Source organism: Pipistrellus hanaki, assembly GCF_964339955.1.
Source record: "Pipistrellus hanaki genome assembly, chromosome: 1".
NCBI lineage: Eukaryota > Metazoa > Chordata > Mammalia > Chiroptera > Vespertilionidae > Pipistrellus > Pipistrellus hanaki.
This window is the reverse complement of record NC_140503.1, coordinates 97,713,098-97,738,407: the sequence shown is the minus strand read 5'-3', so window position 1 is coordinate 97,738,407 and position 25,310 is coordinate 97,713,098. Positions and strand designations below refer to the sequence as shown.

Here is a 25,310-nt window from a genome sequence, read left to right as displayed (position 1 = left end):
ACGGGGCTGTGAGGTGGAGTCCTGGGAGCGCGGCGAAAGGCCGAGCCCCCGGAGTCGCGCACACTGTGCGCAGAGGACAGTCTGTTGACTCTGATCCTGGACTCCCCTAGTGGGAGGGAGAAAGAAAGCTCCAGACTGGAGGAACGCCACGAGGAGCAGGAGCCCCTGCCAGACACCGGCCAGCTGGGCGCCAGCAAGGAGCCGGGCGACAGGGCCCCCAGTGGGGGGGGTGCCCCTGAGCCTTCGACTGCTGAGCGCTGGCAACGGAGCCAAGGACGGGGGCTGCTTCCTGGGCGGCGCCGACCCCGGCAACAGGCTGGAGCAGCGTGGGAGCCCGCGGAGAACAAAGGGGTGCCACAGGCCAACCTGCTGAGCTCCCAGGACAAGGAGGAAGAAACCAAAGAAATTCTCAATGTGAAGAAATCAAGTGAGAGCAAATGATAGTAAAATTACTTAAGAAAGAATACAAAGAAGATCTTGAAAAATCAAAGACTAAGTCAGAACTCAAGGCACCAGCCAACATTGCAATATAAATGCGTTTTGTTGTTTTTTTTTAAAAAAGAAAAAAAAAAAAAGAAGAGAAAAAAGGGACAGAATGTTGGAACAGCGGCGACCAGGCCTAGAGTGGCCAGGCACAAGGCAGTGGCAGCTGGGCCCGGAGCAGCAGTGGCCAGGCCCCAGAACAGCAGCAGCCAGAACAAGAGCATCAACGGCCAGCACTGGAGCAGCCAGACCTGGGGCAGTGGCAGCCAGGCCTGAGGCAGAGGCGGCCAGGCCCAGGGTGGCCAGTCCAGGAACACCCAGACACGGAGTGGCTGGGCCCGGAGAGGCCCGGCCCAGAGCAGCCGGGTTGGGAGCAGCCAGGCCCAGAACAGCAGTAGACAACCACGAAGAATCCAGGCTGGGAGCGGCCAGGCTCGGAGCAGCCGGGTCGGGTGCGGCCAGGCCCGGAGCAGCGGCGGCCAGGCTGGGAGCGGCCAGGCCCGGAGCAGCTGGGTCTGGTGTGGCCAGGCCTGGAGCAGCGGCTGCCAGGCTAGGAGCGGCCAGGCCCGGAGCAGCAGCTGCCAGGCTGGGAGCAGCCAGGTCCGGAGCAGCCGGGTCTGGTGTGGCCAGGCCCGGAGCAGCGGCTGCCAGGCTGGGAGCGGCCAGGCCCGGAGCAGCAGCTGCCAGGCTGGGAGCGGCCAGGCCCGGAGCAGCCGGGTCTGGTGCGGCCAGGCCCGGAGCAGCGGCTGCCAGGCTGGGAGCGGCCAGGCCCGGAGCAGCCGGGTCTGGTGCGGCCAGGCCCGGAGCAGCGGCTGCCAGGCTGGGAGCGGCCAGGCCCAGAGCAGCAGCTGCCAGGCTGGGAGCGGCCAGGCCCGGAGCAGCCGGGTCTGGTGCGGCCAGGCCAGGAGCAGCGGCTGCCAGGCTGGGAGCGGCCAGGCCCGGAGCAGCCGGGTCTGGTGCGGCCAGGCCAGGAGCAGCGGCTGCCAGGCTGGGAGCGGCCAGGCCCGGAGCAGCCGGGTCTGGTGCGGCCAGGCCAGGAGCAGCGGCTGCCAGGCTGGGAGCGGCCAGGCCCGGAGCAGCCGGGTCTGGTGCGGCCAGGCCCGGAGCAGCGGCTGCCAGGCTGGGAGCGGCCAGGCCCGGAGCATCCGGGTCTGGTGCGGCCAGGCCCGGAGCAGCGGCTGCCAGGCTGGGAGTGGCCAGGCCTGGAGAAGCGGCTGCCAGGCTGGGAGCGGCCAGGCCCGGAGCAGCCGGGTCTGGTGCGGCCAGGCCCGGAGCAGCGGCGGCCAGGCTGGGAGCGGCCAGGCCCGGAGCAGCCGGGTCTGGTGCGGCCAGGCCTGGAGCAGCAGCTGCCAGGCTGGGAGCGGCCAGACCCGGAGCAGCAGCTGCCAGGCTGGGAGCGGCCAGGCCCGGAGCAGCCGGGTCTGGTGCGGCCAGGCCCGGAGCAGCGGCTGCCAGGCTGGGAGCGGCCAGGCCCGGAGCAGCCGGGTCTGGTGCGGCCAGGCCCGGAGCAGCGGCTGCCAGGCTGGGAGCGGCCAGGCCCAGAGCAGCAGCTGCCAGGCTGGGAGCGGCCAGGCCCGGAGCAGCCGGGTCTGGTGCGGCCAGGCCAGGAGCAGCGGCTGCCAGGCTGGGAGCGGCCAGGCCCGGAGCAGCCGGGTCTGGTGCGGCCAGGCCAGGAGCAGCGGCTGCCAGGCTGGGAGCGGCCAGGCCCGGAGCAGCCGGGTCTGGTGCGGCCAGGCCAGGAGCAGCGGCTGCCAGGCTGGGAGCGGCCAGGCCCGGAGCATCCGGGTCTGGTGCGGCCAGGCCCGGAGCAGCGGCTGCCAGGCTGGGAGTGGCCAGGCCTGGAGAAGCGGCTGCCAGGCTGGGAGCGGCCAGGCCCGGAGCAGCCGGGTCTGGTGCGGCCAGGCCCGGAGCAGCGGCGGCCAGGCTGGGAGCGGCCAGGCCCGGAGCAGCCGGGTCTGGTGCGGCCAGGCCTGGAGCAGCAGCTGCCAGGCTGGGAGCGGCCAGACCCGGAGCAGCCGGGTCTGGTGAGGCCAGGCCAGGAGCAGCGGCTGCCAGGCTGGGAGCGGCCAGGCCCGGAGCAGCAGCTGCCAGGCTGGGAGCGTCCAGGCCCGGAGCAGCCGGGTCTGGTGCGGCCAGGCCCGGAGCAGCGACTGCCAGGCTGGGAGTGGCCAGGCCCGGAGCAGCCGGGTCTTGTGCGGCCAGGCCCGGAGCAGCGGCTGCCAGGCTGGGAGCGGCCAGGCACGGAGCAGCCGGGTCTGGTGCGGCCAGGCCAGGAGCAGCGGCTGCCAGGCTGGGAGCGGCCAGGCCCGGAGCAGCCGGGTCTGGTGCGGCCAGGCCAGGAGCAGCGGCTGCCAGGCTGGGAGCGGCCAGGCCCGGAGCAGCCGGGTCTGGTGCGGCCAAGCCAGGAGCAATGGCTGCCAGGCTGGGAGCAGCCAGGCCCGGAGCAGCGGCTGTCAGGCTGGGAGCTGCCAGGCCCGGAGCGGCCGGGACCGGAGCAACCGGTCCCAGAGCAGCCGGGTCGGGTGCGGCCAGGCCTGTAGCAGCAACAGCCAAGTCCAGAGCAACTAGGTCGGGAGCGGCAGTGACCAGACTCGGAGCAGCTGGTTGTGGAACGAACCAGAGCAACAGAGGCCAGGCCCGGAGCAGCCAGGCCCGAAACAGCGCGCTCCTCGCCTGTACCTGCCCACGGCTGCCTCTCAGACATGGCTGGAAACTTTTGCGGGAACTTGAGGGTCTGCTGAATCAATGATGAAGGCTTAGATCTGGATGTGTTGAGTTAGTATAGCGCTGGGGTGTTGATATGTGAGTGCCTTGGGTGGGGCCTGGATGAGGCTGGTTGACCTATTTGGAAATGTCTTTTGTGTGAAGTGTATCATTGGGCATGTGGAGGTATTATTGATATGAGATAATGCTAAGTAACAGATTTACTATCTGAAAAGGGATTTACTATCGGGGAAAGGGAGGGAGGAAGAGACTGAACATAAACTGTGCCCCTATGGATGAGGACAATGGGGGATGGGGAGGGGGCGGAGGGTGGGGTGGGAACCTGGTGGAGGGGGGAAGAAATGAGGAACCTTTGTAATAATATGAACAATAAAGATTGATTTGAAAAAAAAAAAAAATGATGAGGTGTGAATGTGACCAAACTGATGGGGGGCGGGGTGGGATCCCAGAAAAATAAATCTTCCTATTCTTCTTTGTCCCAGGAAGGGCTAAATTGCTACAAATGAGAATGGGAAAATAAGCATGTCAGGGTGGGGGTGGAACCCAAGAAAATTTCAGCAAGCTGTGGCCTGAGTGGGGTGTGGCAGGACAGTAAACAGTTGGTGGGTTTTAAAACAAGATAGCCAGCATTTAATTGTGTGTGTTGCTTCTGCTGAGCTGGCCAAAGCCTAACACCAATTCTGCTCTGTGCCTGAACTGAGGGGCTGGGGATTAGGGAGGTGGTAGGGTGAGGGAGGTGGTGGAGTGGGAGGGTAGTGCTTCAGTTTGGGAAGGAGTGGGCCTGAAGGCCATTGGCACGGGATGAACTGCTGGGTGGGATGTCTGCCTTGAGAAACTCAGCCAACCTCAGTGTTACTGGAGGCAGGTTAGGCAATGCACAAGGTGTCCAAGCAAAATGGCATCTAGTTCCTAAAATCCAGCACATGCTCTGCTCAAAAGTCAGGCTCCCTGTGATGCCTCTTCCCAGGCCCTGTGGGCTAGTAGCAGGCCTGCATGGAGCTTCTGCTGAAAGCTGAAGACTTGAGGCCCCTGGGGCATCAGCCACCTGGGTCCCACCCACAGTGTGGCCCTGGGCTGCTGCTCTAGATCCTTCTAAAGCCCCACCGGACCTCTCTGGGAATCATCCTAACTCCTCTGCAAATGTGTCCAGTATGTGGAACTTCAAAGACACAAAGATGGGACCTGTAAGGGAGGTCCCAAGTGCCACAATATGAGCAATAGAGCCTCTTAATTTGCTAACTATGATTTACTAGAGGCCTGGTGCATGAAATTCATGAACTGTAAACCCCTAGGCCTGGCTAGCAATCAGGGCTGATTTGTGCAGGGGGGGGCCTCCTCGGGCACCTGCTTTGGCTGGCTTGGGGACTGTGGGCTGTAGGCAGCTCCTGCATTGAGCATATGTCCCTTGGTGGTCATTGCATGTTATAGCAACCAATCATTCTGCCCTTCGGTCAATTTGCATATTAGGCTTTTAATATATAGGATTTTAAAAGAAGTTGGAGCCCTGGCCTATGTGACTGAGTTGGGTGGGGACATGCAAGAGGCAGCCTATCAATGCTTCTTTCTCACATCAATGTTTCTCTCTCCCTCTCCCTTCCTCTTTCTCTAAAAATCAATTTAATAATTTAAAGTAGCCCAGCCAGCCGAAACCAGTTTGGCTCAGCGGTAGAGCGTCGGTCTGCGGACTGAAAGGTCCCAGGTTCAATTCCGGCCAGAGGCATGTACATTGGTTGTGGGCACATGCCCGATAGGGGGTGTGCAAGAGGCAGCTGGTCGATGTTTCTCTTTCATCGATGTTTCTAGCTCTCTATCTCTCTTCCTTCCTCTCTGTAAGAAAATAAAAAATATATATATATATTTTTTAAAGTAGCCCAGCCAGCATGGCTCAGTTTAGTATTGACCTATGAACCAGCAGGACAAGGTTCAGTTCAATTTTCAGTCAGGACACATGCTCAGGTTGTGGGCTCCATCCCCAGTGGAGGGCATGCAGGAGGCAGTCGATCAATGAATGATTATCTCTCATCATTGATGTTTCTATATCTCCCTCTCCCTTCCTCTCTGAAATCAATAAATATAAATAATTTTTTAAAAAGAAAAAAATTTAGCCGAAACAAGGGCATGTACCTTGGTTGCGAGCACATCCCCAGTAGGGGGTGTGCAAGAGGCAGCTGACCATTGATCCTCTCATTGATGTTTCTAACTCTCTATCCCTCTCTCTTTCTCTCTGTAAGAAATCAATAAAATATATTTTATTTTTTTTAAAAAAAGAAAGAAAGAAAGAAAAATTTTATCCCTGACCTGTTTGGCTCAGTGGATAGCACATTGGTGAAATATGATAGCAACCATACTTGGGTAAAAACTGCTGTTTGAATTTTAACCCTGCTATTATAGGTTAGTTATCTCAGCTTCCAGGTGGAGACCATAAATACAGGAGATTGATTCCCACTGACTCAGTAGCTTTAGGGGTAGAAACTGTAGATAACCTTTAGAGAGCTCTACTTCTGTATTATTGGCTATCGCAAGATAGGGCCACATTCCAATGTTCCCAGCCTTTAGAATTTAGAACAAAGGAAAATTCCTGTGGTTTGGACCTTTAAAAGGATTGCCTACACCTGGAAAGGTGCAGTCGTGTGGACTCCACCTGCCCACCTGCGTGTGGTACTCTCAAGGCCATCCTGGCCAGTTTTTCAATAAATCCTTGCCTGTTTTTTTTAATCAATCATCAGCCTTCAGTGGTCTTATTTTGAACCCAGGGTTCGACCCCACAACAGTCGGCCTGCAGACTGAAGGGTCCCAGGTTCAATTCCATTCAAGGGCATGTACCTTGGTTGCAGGCACATCCCCAGTGGAGAGTGTACAGGATGCAGCTGAATCGATGTTTCTCTCTCATTGATGATTCTAACTCTCTATCTCCTCTGTAAAAAAATCAATAAAATATATTTTTTAAATAAAAAAATAAAGTAAAGTTAGAGCAGCCTCAAGGGTTTGTACAGTTATTTACCCATTCGTTGCTATTGTTTATATTGACCTGTATACCTAATATATTGGTTTTCTAATTTAGTCTCACAACTACTTTTGACCTAAGAATGTCCAAACCTGTAGAGAATTTTTATCAGGGTTTATTTAAGTCAAGCTGATGACATTCTGGGAAGCAAAAATCTAAAATGTTCAGGTGGCCCGACCAATGGTTGAACCAGGTCACGGTTCGATTACTGGTCAAAGCACATGCCCCTGGGTTGCAGGCTGGATCCCCAATGTGGTACGTGCAGGAGACAGCTGATCAATGATTCTCTCTCACCTTTGATGTTTCTATCTCTCTCCTTCCTCTCTGAAATCAATTTTTAAAATTTTAAAATTATAAAATAAAATGCTCAGGTGAATTACAATTTTTCAGTTCTTTTTATACATTTAGAATTAAGGAGGGAATGTAAAAAATATTACATAAATCTGGGAATAAGCAAAGCCAAGGTGGAAGGAATCTATGATTGGGTTACAGGATAGTTAACAAGAACATGTACTTTCTTGAAGGTGGTCACACCTCAAAGGGATCTGAAAAAGAGGATTACACCTGGCATTTCAAAGGCAAGTTAACCTAGACACACAGGAACAACAGACAGACCTTGCTTAAGGCAAAGATAAACCTTTTATTTTATTTTGTTTGTTTATTTTAGAGAGGGAGAGACGTAGAAACATCGATGAAAGAGGAACACCATCGGTTAGCTGCCTCCTGCACACATTCCTACTGGGGACTGAGCCAACAACCCGGGCATGTTCCCTGACCGAGAATCCAGCTGGTGACTTCTTGGATCCTGGGTGGATGCTCAACTGCTGAGTCAAACCAGTTTGGTAAAGATAAACCTTTTATAGCCTGGGGTGTGACTATCCACCGTGACCTGCTCAGTTAGGAATTTATGATCAGATCACCTGTGAGGTTTCTTTGCGTAGAACTCCTTTTTCATCCACACTGGAAAGTGCAAACAGTCCACTATTTGCTGAGAAATAAGGAGGTGCTGTTCATGAATGAGAGACACCAGCTATGGCCTAGTGTGCCCCGGGGAGCTGGGCAGGCCTTGAGTTTGCCAGCAATCCCTATCACCTCCCACAGCCCCATAGATGGCTGAGCAGTGGGCACAGTCTCCCCAGTTGCCCTAAAATGCTTTCATAAACCCTTCATCCTCAATGGCTTCATGTTGCTACTTGGAACTGGCACCATGGCCATAGGCGGGGCTCAGGCTGTGGCCAGGACTCAGCACTCTTAGAGTAGGTCACAGGAGGCCCCTTGGCCTTCTGTAGAGTTCCACTCAGAAGGTAATCGTGGGCAAGGAAGACCACGCCAGAGGAGTGGGGGGCCCTCTGATTGCCCACTGTAAACAAGGAACCATGGGGTTTCGGCATCTCTTCCCCTTAATTCACATGTGTCAAACATAAGGCCCGCGGGCCAAATCCAGCCCGCCAGGCCTTGCAATGTGGCCCGCACCGTGCTGTCATCACTGCACTCCGCTGTCAGTTTATGACATTGTCAGTTTATGACTGTTCAGTAAACCATTCGGCCCTCGATTTAGGCTGGATTTTAGATTTTGGCCCCTTCTCTGATTGAGTTCGACACCCCTACCTTAATTGAACAAACCTGTATCAAGGCCTTTGTCCCTAATATTAGGATTGGCCTGGTGCATTTCCCCATTCCCATACTCAGAATCAGTATAGGAATGGGGAAAGAAAGGGCTTGGGAGGTGGGCTGGGCAGGGGCAGCTAGGGAAGAGTAGAAGCCAGAAGAGGCTTGAAAGCAGGTGTCCTTGGAAGGATTTGCCTGCCTCTGCCCTCTGGCTTTGAGCCTTTGGAAGGAGGAGAGACTGACTGAGGCGGTTGTGGCTTTCTGGCATTGCCACCTTGACTCAGAGACCTTCTCTTCCAAAGTAGGAAAAGCAGACTTCAGACCCACACTTCCTCAGGGTCCCAAGAGCTTCTGAGGAAAGAGGAGGAACACGGGCTCCGAGTGCTTACTGCCTGTCAGGCCCATTTAAGTGCATGGGAACATGGGCACTTGATGCTTACCATGAACCTGGGCTAGGATCATCATCCCACAGTCAAGGACCCTGGAGCTCAGAGAGGTGAAGGGCCTTGCCCAAAGTCTCACAGCCATGGCAAGTTGGGGTTTGGACCTGAATTAAGTGGCTGGTGCCTTTTTCACCAGAAATTCCCTAAAAAGGCAGTGTTTAGCCTGGCCGGCATAGCTCAGTGGTTGAGCATGAACCGGGAGGTCACGGTTCAATGCCTAATCCAGTGGTCGGCAAACCGAGGCTCGAGAGCCACATGTGGCTCTTTGACCCTTTGAGTGTGGCTCTTCCACAAAATACCACGTGCGGCATGCACGTACAGTGCAATTGAAACGTCGTGGCCCATGTGCAGAAGTTGGTTTTTGGCCTGGGGGAGTCTATTTTGAAGAAGTTTATTTCTGTTTACTTTGGGTTTTGTTTGCTGTTTTTCTTTTCTTTTTTAAAAATATATTTTATTGATTTTTTTACAGAGAGGAAGGGAGAGGTATATAAAGCTAGAAACATCAATGAGAGAGAAGCATTGAACAGCTGCCTCCTGCACACTCCCCACCGGGGATGTGCCCGCAACCAATGTACATGCCCTTGTCGGGAATCGAACTGAGACCTTTCAGCCCGCAGACCGACGCTCTATCCACCAGTTTCGGCTTGTTTGTTGTTTTTCTAGTTTCTTTAGATATAAAGTTAGATTACTTATTTTGGATTTTTCTTTTTTCTTGTGGTAGGCCTGTGAAACTATGATCTTCCCTTTTAGAACATGCTTTCCTGCCTCTCGCAATTTTGAACACTCAAGGGGCCAAAGAGCCACATGTGGCTCGCTAGCCACGGTTTGTCGACTGCTGATTCTCATCATTAATATTTCTCTCTCTCCCTTTCCCTTTCTCTCTAAAATCACAAAAAATATTTTTCTAAGATAAAAAGGAAGAAAAGAGAAGGCAGTGTTTATCTCAAGAAAGAAGGCACTGACAGGGGTTTGGTGTCAGGACAGGGAGGCAGCAGCAGTGGGGCAGTTCTGCACTGAACAGGAGTCTCGCCCAGCAAGCCTCTCCCAGCTGCAGGCTATTTGCCTCTCCTGAAGCAAGGGCATAAGTCTCATTGAAACCAAAATGTGGGGTTTGAGTCCGAGTCTGTTGTCTCATGAAATCGAAGAATGGAGCTTTTCCCGCCGACGGTTGGCAGTGTCACATGACATGGGTTGGAAGATGGCGTCTCCCACAGAGGGGACGGATCTGGAAGCATCTTCATTAAGTTTTGAAAAACTTGGTCGTGCCTCAACAGATCTTTGGCCAGAACAATTACCAGGTGTTGCTGAATTTGCAGCTTCTTTCAAAAATCCTATTACTAGCTCACCACCCAAATGGATGGCTGAAATAGAACGTGATGACTTTGACATGTTGAAAGAACTGGGGAGCCTCACCACAGCTAATTTGATGGAGAAGGTACGAGGCCTACAGAACCTGGCCTATCAGCTGGGACTAGATGAGTTCCCCAAAGAAAGAACATCTTTTCTGAACATTCCAAAAGAAAGGTCCTGGGAGGATTCTGACTTTTCCATCTTGGCTCACAGAAGGGAAATGAAGAGAGAGAGAAACATCAATGATGAGAGAGAATCGAGAGAGGATCCAAGATGGCTGCTTGGGTAGACACCTAGCCGCAGCAGCTCACAACAATTTCAATGGAAAACCAGAAGGAAAATCAGAGGAGCTGAAAAAAAGCCTAAGGTACGGAGACATGCTGCGCGCTCGCACGCACACGCACGCGGAGTGGTCGCAGCCGGAGAGGAGGAGAGGGCTGGGTGCTGCCTGGCATTCCCTAGCAGGAAGGAAATAGAACCCCCAGCCTGGGCTGAACCCCCGAACCGGCAGCGCTGAGCCCCAAGTTATGGGCCAGACCCTGGGGACCCAGGCTCCGGCAGGGGTAGACAGGGCTGTGAGGTGGAATCCCGGGGGACAGCGAAAGGCGGGGCCCCTGGAGTCACGCACACATTGTGCGCAGAGGACTGAATGTTGACTCTGATGCTGGATTACCCTAGCCGGAAGAAACAAAGCCTCCGGCGACAGCTCTGAGCCTCAGTCCAGACCGCCCCGAACTCCAGGTCTGGGCCAGTCCCTGGGGACCCAGGCTCGGGCAGGGGGAGACTGGGCTGTGAGGTGGAGTCCTGGGAGCGCGGCGAAAGGCCGAGCCCCCGGAGTCGCGCACACTGTGCGCAGAGGACAGTCTGTTGACTCTGATCCTGGACTCCCCTAGTGGGAGGGAGAAAGAAAGCTCCAGACTGGAGGAACGTGACGAGGAGCAGGAGCCCCTGCCGGACACCGGCCAGCCGGGCGCCAGCAAGGAGCCGGGCGACGGGGCCCCCAGGGGGGGGGTGCCCCTGAGCCTTCGACTGCTGAGCTCGGGCAACGGAGCCAAGGACGGGGGCTGTTTCCTGGGCGGCGCCGACCCCGGTAACAGGCTGAAGCAGCGCAGGAGCCTGTGGAGAACAAAGGGATGCCACAGGCCAACCTGCTGAGCTCCCAGGACAAAGAGGAAGAAACCAAAGAAGTTCTCAATGTGAAGAATTCAAGTGAGAGCAAATGATAGTAAAATTACTTAAGAAAGAATACAAAGAAGATCTTGAAAAATCAAAGACTAAGTCAGAACTCAACTTACCAGCCAACACTGCAACATAAATGTGTTGTTTTTTTAAAAAAAAAAAAAAAAGAAAAAAAACGAAAAAAGGGACAGAATGTTGGAACAGCGGCGACCAGGCCTAGAGTGGCCAGGCACAAGGCAGTGGCAGCTGGGCCCGGAGCAGCAGTGGCCAGGCCGCAGAGCAGCAGCAGCCAGAACAAGAGCATCAACGGCCAGCACTGGAGCAGCCAGGCCTGAGGCAGAGGCGGCCAAGCCCAGGGTGGCCAGTCCAGGAACACCCAGACACGGAGTGGCCAGGCCCGGAGAAGCCAGGCCCAGAGCAGCCGGGTTGGGAGCAGCCAGTCCCAGAACAGCAGTAGCCAAGCACGGAGCATTCAGGCTGGGAGCGGCCAGGCTCGGAGCAGCCGGATCGGGTGCAACCAGGCCCGGAGCAGCGGCTGCCAGGCTGGGAGCGGCCAGGCCCAGAGCAACAGCTGCCAGGCTGGGAGCGGCCAGGCCCGGAGCAGCCGGGTCTGGTGCGGCCAGGCCCGGAGCAGCAGCTGCCAGGCTGGGAGCGGCCAGGCCCGGAGCAGCAGCTGCCAGGCTGGGAGCGGCCAGGCCCGGAGCAGCCGGGTCTGGTGCGGCCAGGCCAGGAGCAGCGGCTGCCAGGCTGGGAGCGGCCAGGCCCGGAGCAGCTGGGTCTGGTGTGGCCAGGCCCGGAGCAGTGGCTGCCAGGCTGGGAGTGGCCAGGCCTGGAGAAGCGGCTGCCAGGCTGGGAGCGGCCAGGCCCGGAGCAGCAGCTGCCAGGCTGGGAGCAGCCAGGCCCGGAGCAGCTGGGTCTGGTGCGGCCAGGCCCGGAGCAGCGGCTGCCAGGCTGGGAGCGGCCAGGCCCAGAGCAACAGCTGCCAGGCTGGGAGCGGCCAGGCCCTGAGCAGCCGGGTCTGGTGCGGCCAGGCCCGGAGCAGCAGCTGCCAGGCTGGGAGCGGCCAGGCCCGGAGCAGCTGGGTCTGGTGTGGCCAGGCCCGGAGCAGCGGCTGCCAGGCTGGGAGCGGCCAGGCCCAGAGCAACAGCTGCCAGGCTGGGAGCGGCCAGGCCCTGAGCAGCCGGGTCTGGTGCGGCCAGGCCCGGAGCAGCAGCTGCCAGGCTGGGAGCGGCCAGGCCCGGAGCAGCTGGGTCTGGTGTGGCCAGGCCCGGAGCAGCGGCTGCCAGGCTGGGAGCGGCCAGGCCCAGAGCAACAGCTGCCAGGCTGGGAGCGGCCAGCCCCGGAGCAGCGGCTGCCAGGCTGGGAGCGGCCAGGCCCAGAGCAGCCGGCTCTGGTGCGGCCAGGCCCGGAGCAGTGGCTGCCAGGCTGGGAGCGCCCAGGCCCGGAGCAGCGGCTGCCAGGCTGGGAGCGGCCAGGCCCGGAGCAGCGGCTGCCAGGCTGGGAGTGGCCGGGCCCGGAGCGGCCGGGACCAGAGCAACCGGGCCCAAAGCAGCTGGGTCAGGTGCGGCAGTGACCAGACCCGGAGCAGCTGGTTGTGGAACAAACCAGAGCAACAGAGGCCAGGCCTGGAGCAGCCAGGCCCGAAACAGCTCGCTCCTCGCCTGCCCCTGCCCCACGGCTGCCTCTCAGACATGGCTGGAAACTTTTGCGGGAACTTGAGGGTCTGCTGAATCAAGTGATGAAGGCTTAGATCTGGATGTGTTGAGTTAATATAGCGCTGGGGTGTTGATCTGTGAGTGCCTTGGGTGGGGCCTGGATGAGGCTGGTTGACCTATTTGGAAATGTCTTTTGTGTGAAGTGTATCATTGGGCATGTGGAGGTATTATTGATATGAGGAAATGCTAAGTAACTGATTTACTATCTGAAAAGGGATTTACTATCGGGGAAAGGGAGGGAGGAAGAGACTGAACATAAACTGTGCCCCTATGGATGAGGACAATGGGGGATGGGGAGGGGGCAGAGGGTGGGGTGGGAACCTGGTGGAGGGGGGAAGAAATGAGGAACCTTTGTAATAATATGAACAATAAAGATTGATTTAAAAAAGAAAAAAAAAAAGAAATAGAAGAATGAAGTCACAGACAAAACTAGTTAGTGGAATACAGTTTATTGGGAGAAGCCAGTCCTGGAAGAGGTGCAGCTCGGGTTCCAGGAGCAGGCCAGTGTCGAGCTTCCTTTCCATGTCACAGTCGGGTGTTCAAGTCTACTATTCCATGTGCAGAGCCCCACATGGCCCTAAGCCACGTGGGCACAGGGCTGTGCTCCCCACAACAGGGATGTCAGGGTGTCCATTGTGTGCTGCACTGGGGGGAGAGAAGAGGAAGCATAAGTGCTTTTTTGTATACATGCTTGTTAGTTCTTGATTGGTCCTTACATCCTTGGGATTGATGTGTATGCCATACTACCTCGTGATTGGGTACCTGCAAGCTGCCTATCTTGGCAATATCCATATATTTTTAAGTTCATGCCTCTTGACATCCAACTGGGGTGTGTTAGTAATTCTGCCTAGGGTCCTGTCTGTCTGGGTTCCCTGCACCTTCGAACTGGTTTACCCATCCTGACGTGCTCTCTTCGCCAAGCCTGAGCAGGTCTTGGTGGGACCTCCACTCCCATCAAGACCTCTCTCCCTGGCTGGTGCAGCTCTGAGTTGAGCGTGGGGGAGTTGACAACAGGTGGCTTCACTTGATGCTTACCTCCAGCTCCGCGGCCTGGGTGCCACTGGCGCCTATCTCCCACCCACAGCACTATTGCTCACCCCACAACTCACATCGGGTAATCCTCTCTGGACCTGGGCTGTTATTATTATTGTCCTGATGTTAAAGGTGGGGAAACTGGCTGGCTGGAGTGGCTCAGTTGATTGAACATCATCCTGTACACCAAAAGGTTCCCGGCTTGATTACCAATGTTAACGTAAGAAACATTCAAACCTGTAAAGAATTTTTGTGGCCCTGACCGGTTTGGCTCAGTGGATAGAGCGTCAGCTGTGGTCTGAAGGGTCCCGGGTTCCATTCCGGTCAAGGGCATGTACCTTAGTTGCAGGCTCATCCCAGTAGGGGGTGTGCAAGAGGCAGCTGATCGATGTTTCTCTCTCATTAATGTTTTTGACTCTCTATCCCTCTCCCTCTCTGTAAAAAATTTATATATATATATATATATATATATATATATATATATATATATATATTTTTTTTTTTTTTTTTTTTTTTTTTAAGAACTTTTGTGAGTTTATTTGAGCCAAACTGTCAACAATTGCTGGGAAGCAGAATCTCAAGGTATGAGATTTGTTTTGTTTTTAATCTTTTTTTTTTTTTTTTTTTTTAAATCAATCTTTATTGTTCATATTATTACAAAGGTTCCTCATTTCTTCCCCCCTCCACCAGGTTCCCACCCCACCCTCTGCCCCCTCCCCATCCCCCATTGTCCTCATCCATAGGTGCACAGTTTATGTTCAGTCTCTTCCTCCCTCCCTTTCCCCGATAGTAAATCCCTTTTCAGATAGTAAATCTGTTACTTAGCATTTTCTCATATCAATAATACCTCCACATGCCCAATGATACACTTCACACAAAAGACATTTTCAAATAGGTCAATCAGCCTCATCCAGGCCCCACCCAAGGCACTCACAGATCAACACCCCAGCGCTATACTAACTCAACACATCCAGATCTAAGCCTTCATCACTTGATTCAGCAGACCCTCAAGTTCCCGCAAAAGTTTCCAGCCATGTCTGAGAGGCAGCCGTGGGGCAGGTACAGGCGAGGAGCGAGCTGTTTCGGGCCTGGCTGCTCCGGGCCTGGCCTCTGTTGCTCTGGTTCGTTCCACAACCAGCTGTTCCGGGTCTGGTCACTGCCGCTCCCGACCTAGTTGCTCTGGACTTGGCTGTTGCTGCTACAGGCCTGGCCGCACCCGACCCGGCTGCTCTGGGACCGGTTGCTCCGGTCCCGGCCGCTCCGGGCCTGGCCGCTCCCAGCCTGTCAGCCGCTGCTTCGGGCCTGGCCGCACCAGACCCGGCTGCTCTGGGCCTGGCCGCTCCCAGCCCGGCAGCTGCTGCTCCGGGCCTGGCCGCTCCCAGCCTGTCAGCCACTGCTCCGGGCCTGGCCACTCCCAGCCTGTCAGCCACTGCTCCGGGCCTGGCCGCACCAGACCTGGCTGCTCCGGGCCTGGCCGCTCCCAGCCTGGCAGCCACTGCTCCGGGCCTGGCCGCTCCCAGCCTGGCAGCCGCTGCTCCTGGCCTGGCCGCACCAGACCCGGCTGCTCCGGGCCTGGCCGCTCCCAGCCTGGCAGCTGCTGCTCCGGGCCTGGCTGCTCCCAGCCTGGCAGCTGCTGCTCCTGGCCTGGCCGCACCAGACCCGGCTGCTCCGGGCCTGGCCGCTCCCAGCCTGGCAGCTGTTGCTCTGGGCCTGGCCGCTCCCAGCCTGGCAGCTGTTGCTCTGGGCCTGGCCGCTCCCAGCCTGGCAGCCGCTGCTCCTGGCCTGGCCACACCAGACCCGGCTGCTCCGGACCTGGCTGCTCCCAGCCTGGCAGCTGCTGCTCCGGGCCTGGCCGCTCCTAGCCTGGCAGCCGCTGCTCCAGGCCTGGCCACACCAGACCCAGCTGCTCCGGGCCTGGCCGCTCCCAGCCTGGCCGCCGCTGCTCCGGGCCTGGCCGCACCCGACCCGGCTGCTCCGAGCCTGGCCGCTCCCAGCCTGGATGCTCCGTGTTTGGCTACTGCTGTTCTGGGCCTGGCTGCTCCCAACCCGGCTTCTCTGGGCCCGGCTTCTCCGGGCCCAGCCACTCCGTGTCTGGGTGTTCCTGGACTGGCCACCCTGGGCTTGGCCGCCTCTGCCTCAGGCCTGGCTGCCACTGCCCCAGGTCTGGCTGCTCCAGTGCTGGCCATTGATGCTCTTGTTCTGGCTGCTGCTGCTCTGGGGCCTGGCCACTGCTGCTCCAGGCCCAGCTGCCACTGCCTTGTGCCTGGCCACTCTAGGCCTGGTCGCCGCTGTTCCAACATTCTGTCCCTTTTTTCTCTTTTTTTTTTTTTCTTTTTTAAAAAAAAAACAAAACGCATTTATGTTGCAATGTTGGCTGGTGCGTTGAGTTCTGACTTAGTCTTTGATTTTTCAAGATCTTCTTTGTATTCTTTCTTAAGTAATTTTACTATCATTTGCTCTCATTTGATTTCTTCACATTGAGAACTTCTTTGGATTCTTCCTCCTTGTCCTGGGAGCTCAGCAGGTTGGCCTGTGGCACCCCTTTGTTCTCCGAGGGCTCCCGCACTGCTCCAGCCTGTTGCCGGGGTCGGCGCCGCCCAGGAAGCAGCCCCCGTCCTTGGCTCCGTTGCCCCCGCGCTCAGCAGTCAAAGGCTCAGAGGCACACACACACACACCCCCCCCCCCCGGGGGCCCCGTTGCCGGGCTCCTTGCTGGCGCCCGGCTGGCCGGTGTCCGGCAGGGGCTCCTGCTCCTCGTCACGTTCCTCCAGTCTGGAGCTTTCTTTCTCCCTCCCACTAGGGGAGTCCAGGATCAGAGTCAACAGACTGTCCTCTGAGCACAGTGTGCGCGACTCCGGGGGCTCGGCCTTTCGCCGCGCTCCCAGGACTCCACCTCACAGCTCCGTCTCCCCCTGCCCGAGCCTGGGTCCCCAGGGACTGGCCCAGACCTGGAGTTCGGGGCGGTCTGGACTGAGGCTCAGAGCCGCCGCCGGAGGCTTTGTTTCTTCCGGCTAGGGTAATCCAGCATCAGAGTCAACATTCAGTTCTATGCGCGCCATGTGCGCGGGACTCCGGGGCCCCGCCTTTCGCCTTCCCCCGGGATTGTCTCCCCCTGCCGGAGCCTGGGTCCCCAGGGTCTGGCCCATAACTTGGGGCTCAGCGCTGCCGGTTCGGGGGTTCCGCCCAGGCTGGGGGTTCTATTTCCTTCCTGCTAGGGAACGCCAGGCAGCACCCAGCCCTCTCCTCCTCTCCGGCTGCGACCTCTTCGCGCGCGCGTGCGTGCGAGCACGCAGCATGTCTCCGTACCTTAGGCTTTTTTTCAGCTCCTCTGATTTTCCTTCTGGTTTTCTCCCTCCTTCCTATTGTAGAGTTTTCAGTCAGTCGACTACCTGTAGCTCTGGGCAATGTCCACTCTACATTTTAGTTGTATTCCCTTGAAATTGTTGTGAGCTGCTGCGGCTAGGTGTCTACCCGAGCAGCCATCTTGGATCCTCCTGTTTTTAATCTTTATTGTTGAAACTATTACATATGTCCCATTCCCCCATTTCCCCATTTCCCCACCATTGATCCCTTCTAGTCTGCCCTTCCCCCCCACCTGGCATTCACCACCTTATTGACTGTGCCCATGGGTTATGCATATATGCATACAAGTCCTTTGGTTGATCTCTTTCTATCCACCCAACCATCCTGCCTTCCTTCTGAGAAAATGCTCCAGAGAATGGCAGTTTTTCACCTTATTTTATAAATTTCAATCAAAGGAGGAGACATAAATGGGTTACCTGAGATCCATTGGTGATAGATTAGGGAGTCAGGAGAAAGCAGGGTGGGGAAACCTCTGGGATTAGATAAAAAGTGACACATTACTTAGGTGAGTACAGGATAGTTAACAGTCAACAATTAACATGATAATAATAACAATGAGGGAATTTGTGCCCTGAGGAGTCCAGAAAAAGGGAACTTACCCTGACATTCCAAAAGTATGTTATCCTAGATGCAAAAAGACAATAGGCTCAGATAACATCGAAATTGATCTTAGTCAGGGAAGATCCTGGCCTAGTACTTGACTGTCTACCATAAATTGCTTTATATATATATATATCTTTATAGACTTTTTTTAATTAAAAAGTTTTAGCCCTAGTCATTTTGCTCAGTGGGTAAAGCATTGGCCTGCAGACCAAAGGGTCCTGGGTTCAATTCCGGTCATACCTTGGTTGTAGGCTCCTCACTGGGCCCTGGTAGGGGGCACATGCAGAAGGCAACCAATCAATGTGCTTTTCTCACATCAATATTTCTGTCTTTCCCTCTCTCTTCCACTCTCCCTCAAAAAAATCAATGGAAAAAATATCCTCAGGTGAGGATTAACGAAAATCCTATATAATAAAATCTTTTTTATTTTATTTTATTGATTTTTTACAGAGAGGAAGGGAGAGAGAGATAGAGAGCTAGAAACATCGACCAGCTGCCTCCTGCACACCCCTCACTGGGGATGTGCCTGCAACCAAGGTAAGTGCCCTTGACCAGAATCGAACCTGGGACCTTTCAGTCTTCAGACCGATGCTCTATCCACTGAGCCAAACCGGTTTTAGCATATATATAATAAAATTTTAAAATGCAAATCAACCAAACGGAGAACAACCGGTAGAATGACCAGTTGCTATGATGCATACGACCACCAGGGGGCAGACACTCAAGACAGGAGCTGCCCCCAGCCTGCGGGCCCCAGGCCAGCCAAGGTGGGTGCCAGTAAGGGGCCCCCCCATCACCCCGCTGGTCATCCCACAGATCAGCCCTGATCACCATTCACAAATGAATTGATTACCATGGGGACCCTACCCATGCACAAATTTCATGCACCAGGCCTCTGGTAAGTAAATAAAATAAAATAATTGTAATTTCAGACCATCCTTTGTGGTTACTTTAGGTCTCTGAGTTTGCAAGGCCTTCCCTGTGTTACTCAGGTTAGCATGTGGCCCCCTTTCATCCACACTGTCCTCCTCTCCTCCCCCTTCCCTGCCCTTGCCCCTGCTAGCTAGAGGTCCTCAAATAAACAGAGCTGCTAAGGAGATTTGTGTGGGTGCTGATACAGGGTCCTGCGGATTGCTGGCAGAAGCCCTGTCCTGAGTGGGGCTCCTTTGCCTCCCAGTCCCTGAGGGGTTCTTCACCTGATACCACTGCCCCATGCTGAGAGATCCATATCAGTGAATGCCAGGGGGCACCTGTGGGTTCAGAGGCCTTGAAGCCTGCACTTGCCCCAGCCCTAGGCCACGAGGTCATGGAGGCCTCCTGAAGTCTCTTCCCTGGGGAGCTGAAAGGCACACAGGCATGACGAGGTGCTAATTACTGAACTAACTGGAGCCAAATAAGCTACAGGGGACTGGCTGACAGGAGGTAGGGAATGCATGCATGAGGGGAGAGGGCTGCTGGCAGAGGGTAAAAAGGGAGGCCAAGACCCAGGTCCAGCACAGGCAGTGTTTGTTCATGAAAGGTTGATTTACTAGAGCCTTAAAACGCAAAGGACGGGTGAGCAGTGTGTGACATGCAAAGTCCTGCTTGGGCCATGAGATGCTTGCCGGCCTCCTGTCCCCCGCAGGCTTGCAGCAGGAGTGCCTCCTGCTCAGTGCCCACTGCGGTGAGGAAGCCAGGCCAGCCAACTCCCTCCCCCAGGCCTTTGCCACCCCCACAGTGAAGATGGCCTAAGGAGTGTAAGTTGCTAATGAAATATGACTCATTTTTTATGATATTTAAGTTAGGAAGTGTTCCTCACTAGAAGAAATCAAGAAAAAAGATGACTTGTTTTTTGTCTTAGTGCATCATTGTAGAAGAAAGCAAAGAGATTTTGGTTGCAATCTTTGCAAGCTTTTGTGGGAATGCTTTCTAAGAAAGACTGTCACTATGCTTTGTGTGATGCAAGATTTGGAACTAAGGAATCCAGAAAAGAGGACTTAATGTTTTCTTTGTGAACACCAAGAGCTAGCACCTCTGAAAAGTAAAATTAACTATGTGTGGACATAAAAGGGGCCACATGCTAACCTGACAAGCTCAGGCAAGGCCTGCATGGCAGTCTTGCAAACTCAAAAAGACCTAAAGTAACCACAAAGGATGGTCTGAATTTAAAACTTTTTTAACTAAAAGCAATTTATGGCAGGTAGTCATATTCTAGGCTAGATTCTTCCCTGACAAAAGTCAATCTTTACCTTCACTAAGCATGTCTATTGTCTTTTGCACCTATGATAACATATCATTGGAATGTTGAGGTACCTTGTAACTTCCATTTTTCTGAACCCCTCAGGGCACAATCAATGTGCCAGAGCTCCAGAACAGGAGACCACAAATTCCTTCATTGTTATTATAACTAGAGGCCCAGTGCACAAAATTCATGCGGGGGGAGGGGGGGACCTCAGTCCGGCCTGCACCCTCTCTAATCTGAAACCCTTTGGGGAATGTTTGACTGCCAGTTTGTGCCCTTTTTTAACAGATGACAGTTCCATTGTTGTTTCTTTTTATTGATTTTTTTTTTTTTTTTTTTTTTTTTTTTTTTTTTTTTTTTTACAGAGAGGAAGAGAGAGGGATAGAGAGTTAGAAACATCAATGAGAGAGAATCATCAATCAGCTGTCTCTTGCAAACCCCCTACTGAGGATGTGCCCGAAACCAAGGAACATGCCCTTGACCGGAATCGAACCCGGGACCTTTCAGTCCGCAGGCCGACACTCTATCCACTGAGTCAAACCTGTTCCATTGTTTCTTTCTTTTCATGCTTAAACCCACTGGAATTGGTAGGTGTTCAAAGTGTGTATACATTTTGGGGGGACACCCTGTGTATCTCTAGCCAGCGGTGAAAGGAACCAACGGCAGATTTGGATCCCCCAGACAGGGAACCTCGCTCACTCCCCGCATGTCTCCCACTGCACTTCCCACCTTCGGGGGCAGCGGGAGAATCACTGTTTTCTCTCATTAACTCGGAAAAGCACGTCCTGTCACCCGCTGGCCAGCAGGAGTGCGCTAGGCCCCAAGCAAGCAAGGCTCAGTCAGGGCAGCCTTTGCTCATGGGTGCCGGCACCCAAAGCGCACATTCCTCCTCTGCAGTCGCCCTGGCTATCCCACCGTTTCACTGAGAGGACAGACCTCCTCGCTTCCTCTGGGTTCCCGATTTTGAACGCTGACCCAAGGCACCTCAGCGAGGGCCGCCTGCGCCCCCCAGGTGTGTCTGTCCGCACCTGCTCCCGCCTCAGCACCTGCATTAGCCCCGTGGAGGACACTGGCCTCCGCGGGAGCAGGGCATCACCACTCCGCCCTCTCACTGCCATCTCACAGGCGCCCACCCCCAGCACCCAGAACACCCAGACACTCTCCAAAGGACGTGAGCATGCCAGAGGGGACGTGTGCACATCCTGTGGGGGACACGGGCATGCTGGGGTTGATGAACGTATGACAGAGGGGCATACGCGCCATGTTGCACGCGCCATGTTCCAGGACTGTTGCAGGCGCACGTGGGTGACAGTGCTGGGGGTGTTCGCACACGGAGGGGGGGTGGGGTGGGGGACGACATATTGGAGGCCTGAGGCTGTGCAGATCCACAAACCCCCATTACACGGCCCGGAGGATGTCAATCTGGCCCGCCATGGTGGCTGTCCCTGTGACCAAGGAAGCCAAGCCCCCCTGCACACTCTGACAGCTTGGCTTCCTAGGTCACTGGGGCAACAGAAGAAGCCAAGCTCCCCTGCCCACTCTGCTCCAGCCACCACATTTGTTGTGTCATTTTGCATATTCCCTCCTTATTGGCTGTGGGCGCCACCATCTTTATCGCAAAGTGGTGGTCAATTTGCATATTACTCTTTTATTAGATAGTATATTGTTTTTTTAAAATATATTTTATTGATTTTTTTACAGAGAGGAAGGAAGATGGAAAGTTAGAAACATCGATCAGCTGCCTCCTACACACCCCCCACTGGGGATGTGCCTGCAGCCAAGGTACATGCCCTTGACCAGAATCGAACCCGGGACCCTTAAGTCCAAAGGCTGACACTCTATCCACTGAGCCAAACTGGTTAGGGTATAATTGTTGACTATTAACTATCTTGAACCCACCTGTGTAAAACAAGTATGTGCTATCATTTTACTTTTTACCCAATCCCAGAGGTTTCCCCGATTTGCTTTCTCCCACCTCCCTATTCTATCACCAATGGATTTCATGTAACACATTTATTTGATTGTGATGTATAAAACAAGGTGAAAAACCTCCATTCTCAGAGCATCATCTCAATACAATGAGATTTTGCTTCCTAACAATTGTCAACAGTTTGGCTCAAATAAACTCACAAAAATTCTTTACATATGCAAGCTCCAAGAATATAATAAAAAAGAAATTTCAGGCCGAAACCGGTTTGGCTCAGTGGTAGAGCGTCGGTCTGTGGACTGAAGGGACCTGGGTTGGATTCCGGTCAAGGGCATGTACCTTGGTTGCGGGCACATCCCTGGTAGGGGGTGTGCAAGAGGCAGCTGGCCGATGTTTCTCTCATCGATGTTTCTAGTACTCTATCTCTCTCCCTTCCTCTCTGTAAAAAAACAATAAAATATATTAAAAAAAGAAAAAAAGAAATTTCAGTCCTGGCTGGTATGGCTCAGTAGGTTGGGTGTGTCATGTGCACTAAAAGGTTGCCAGTTGGATTCTGGGGCTTGGTCCCTGGTAGGAGGTGTGTGGGAGGCCAAAGGATGTTTCTCACGTGGGTGTTTCTCTTTCTTTCTCCTTCTCCCTCCCCCTCTCTCTAAAAATATTTTTTTAAAGAAATTCCAAGCATATAATGTGAATGTCACGCAAATGGGCCAGAACACCTTAATAAGACTTGTATTGCAGAAAAGTTAGGTGGATCCTTTGTTTGTCCTGAGTAGATCTGAAAGGAATTTTAGAGACAGGACAGGCAGATTTAGGAAAAGGGAGTTCATGGGAGATGAATGCTTATCTTACTTTCACAGAGGATAGAGAAAAGTCACAAAATTCTGGAAAGGGGGAAACATACTTTCACAGAGTGTGGGAACCCTTAGCACGACCCGGGTGATTAGGGCCCACTCAGGGTCCGGTTTCTGGAGGAGGCTACACACTAAAATGGAGAGAGAGACTAGAAAAGTTAATTTGGAACAAATGGGGGGCCAGGCGGGAGTCAACCTCTAGTGGGAAGACTCTCTAGGCTCTGGCCTCGCTCTCCCTTTTATTGCGGCGGCTATGGGATACACCCATTACCCGTAAGCAGCTTTGGGAAACACCCATAGCCCTTAGGCAGGTAATAAGCGGATTATCATATCAGTAAGGATTTACATGATTACAAGATGGGGAAGTTGCCTCAGTTACCATTGTCTCAATTAGATAGGGTGTGGTTGGCTCTGACCTTTCAGAGCTTCAAGGTTGACCAGCCTCTTTCTATTAGTGAGACAATGATTGGTTTCGGCAACAGAGGATAGAGGAACTGTCACAAGGGGTGAGAAAGAAGGGATACCACCCGGGCTTTGGACTTTGAAACTGATACTATGTAGCAGAGTGGCCAATGAGGAAAGCACAGGGGTCCTAAATTAAGGAAGGGTCCAATTTGAAAGGGTCATGTTCAGACAGAAGATTTTTTTCTTCTGAGACTGATTTTCCTCATCAGAGAGGGGGGAGGCGAGCACTCCCAGGCTTTTCCCATTTACGGACCCCTCCCCTGGGGGTTCCCAAGGAGTTTGTATATGCTTCCAATAAACTTGCACATTTTTATTTAAAATCTTTTAGTCTGAGAGTTTATTCTTCTAACTTCGTCTGGCAAGGACCCACAGGGAGAGATTCTGCACCTCAATTCCACATAACAGATCATTGTTCAGTATCACAAATCAAAAGCTTCCATGTTTTTGTTTGTTTGTTTTTTAAATATACTTTATTGACCTTTTACAGAGAGGAAGGGAGACAGAGAGTTTGAAACATCAATGAGAGAGAAACATCGATCAGCTGCCTCCTGCACACCTCCCACTGGGGATGTGCCCGAAACCAAGGTACATGCCCTTGACCAGAATCGAACCTGGGACCCTTCAGTATGCAGGCCGACGCTCTATCCACTGAGCCAAACCAGCCAGGGCAAAAAGCCTCTGTGTTTAATGTTATCCTCTTCCTATATAAGTAAAGCAGATATGTTTAGAGTCTCACTGAGGGGGAGCTATCTTGTCATCTATTAGAGTAAACTAAATATTCTATACACATTTGCAAACAGCTCTAACTAAATCTAAAATCTAAAGTTTTAGTGGTGTGAAATTAAATCCTTATTGACCAAATGCCTGTTTTGATAAGTTGGCTTGTAAAGATTTTTGCTAACCTCATGATTTTTTTTTTTTTAAGATGTATTTTTTTTTGGTGATTGAGTTATTTTTATTTGTTTATTTTTTTAAATACATTTTATTGATTTTGTACAGAGAGGAAGGGAGAGAGATAGAGAGTTAGAAACATCGATGAGAGAGAGTCATCGATCAGCTGCCTCTTGCACACCCCCTACTGGGGATATGCCTGCAACCAAGGTACATGCCCTTGACCCGAATTGAACCCGGTACCTTTCAGTCCCCAAGCCGATCTATCCATTGAGCCAAACCGGTTTTGGCTTTTTTTTTTTTTTTTTTTTTAAATATATTTTATTGATTTTGTACAGAGAGGAAGGGAGAGAGATAGAGAGCTAGAATCATCGATGAGAGAGAGTCATCGATCAGCTGCCTCTTGCACATCCCCCACTGGGGATATGCCCGCAACCAAGGTACATGCCCTTGACCGGAATCGAACCCGGGTCCCTTCAGTCCCCAAGCTGACGTGCTATCCATTGAGCCAAACCGGTTTCGGCTAACCTCATGATTTTTAAAAATACATTTTTAATTAAGTTCAGAGAGGGAGAGATAGAAACATCAATGACGAGAGAGAATCATTGATTCGCTGTCTCCTGCACGCCCCCCAACAGGGATTGAGCCCATAACTCGATGTACCCTTGACTGGAATTGAACCCAGGACCATTCAGTCTGCAGACCAATGCTCTATCTACTGAGCCAAACTAGCCAGGGCAAAGCTCATGATTTTTAACAATGCAGTTCACAAAACAATGCAAGGGCCTATGAAAAGAATTATTATATCTTTGTTAACCTCAGCAATTACTGTTTCTTTAGCTTAGAGAAATGGTCATAATCTGGTTATAAAATTATTCTCTTGAGCTAAACTGAACAATGGAAAATAATTCTCAAAATATGTAATAATACTAATATACTAATTACAGTAAGATTGTCAGTCTTTTAATTCTACCAAATGTGTAATAAAGACTGTCTCAGAATTGTGTACATTTATAATCAGCTCTGATCTTGCACTATTTCAAGCATGTAGTTGGGAGCACAGGGAACAACTTCTTTTTATATATATATATATATATATATATATATATATATATATATATATATATATATATATTTTATTGATTTTTTACAGAGAGGAAGGGAGAGAGATAGAGAGCTAGAAACGTCGATGAGAGAGAAACATCGACCAGCTGCCTCCTGCACACCCCCTACAGGGGATGTGCCAGCAACCAATGTACATGCCCTTGACCGGAATCGAACCTGGGACCTTTCAGTCCGCAGACCAATGCTCTACCACTGAGCCAAACCGGCTTCGGCAGGAAACTTCTTGAACCTGTGGTGAGCTCTCCACTAACCCAGCGTTTTTCAACCGCTGTTCCGCTGCACACTAGTGTGCCGCGAGATGTTGCCTGGTGTGCCGTAGGTGCAGAC

The 25,310-nt window shown here is 53.2% G+C and overlaps 1 long non-coding RNA gene across 1 annotated transcript in view; it reads right to left on the bottom strand.

Moving 5' to 3' along the window:
* Window positions 1-12,965: 12,965 nt before the first annotated feature.
* The window catches only part of LOC311633813, a 23,673-nt gene continuing 11,328 nt past the window's right edge, over window positions 12,966-25,310 (bottom strand). The window contains exons 2-3 of the long non-coding RNA XR_014797018.1: window positions 17,317-17,372; window positions 12,966-13,151 (exon numbers count right to left, since the gene is read on the bottom strand). This is a non-coding gene — a long non-coding RNA (uncharacterized lncRNA). The remainder of the gene's footprint in view (window positions 13,152-17,316; window positions 17,373-25,310) is intronic.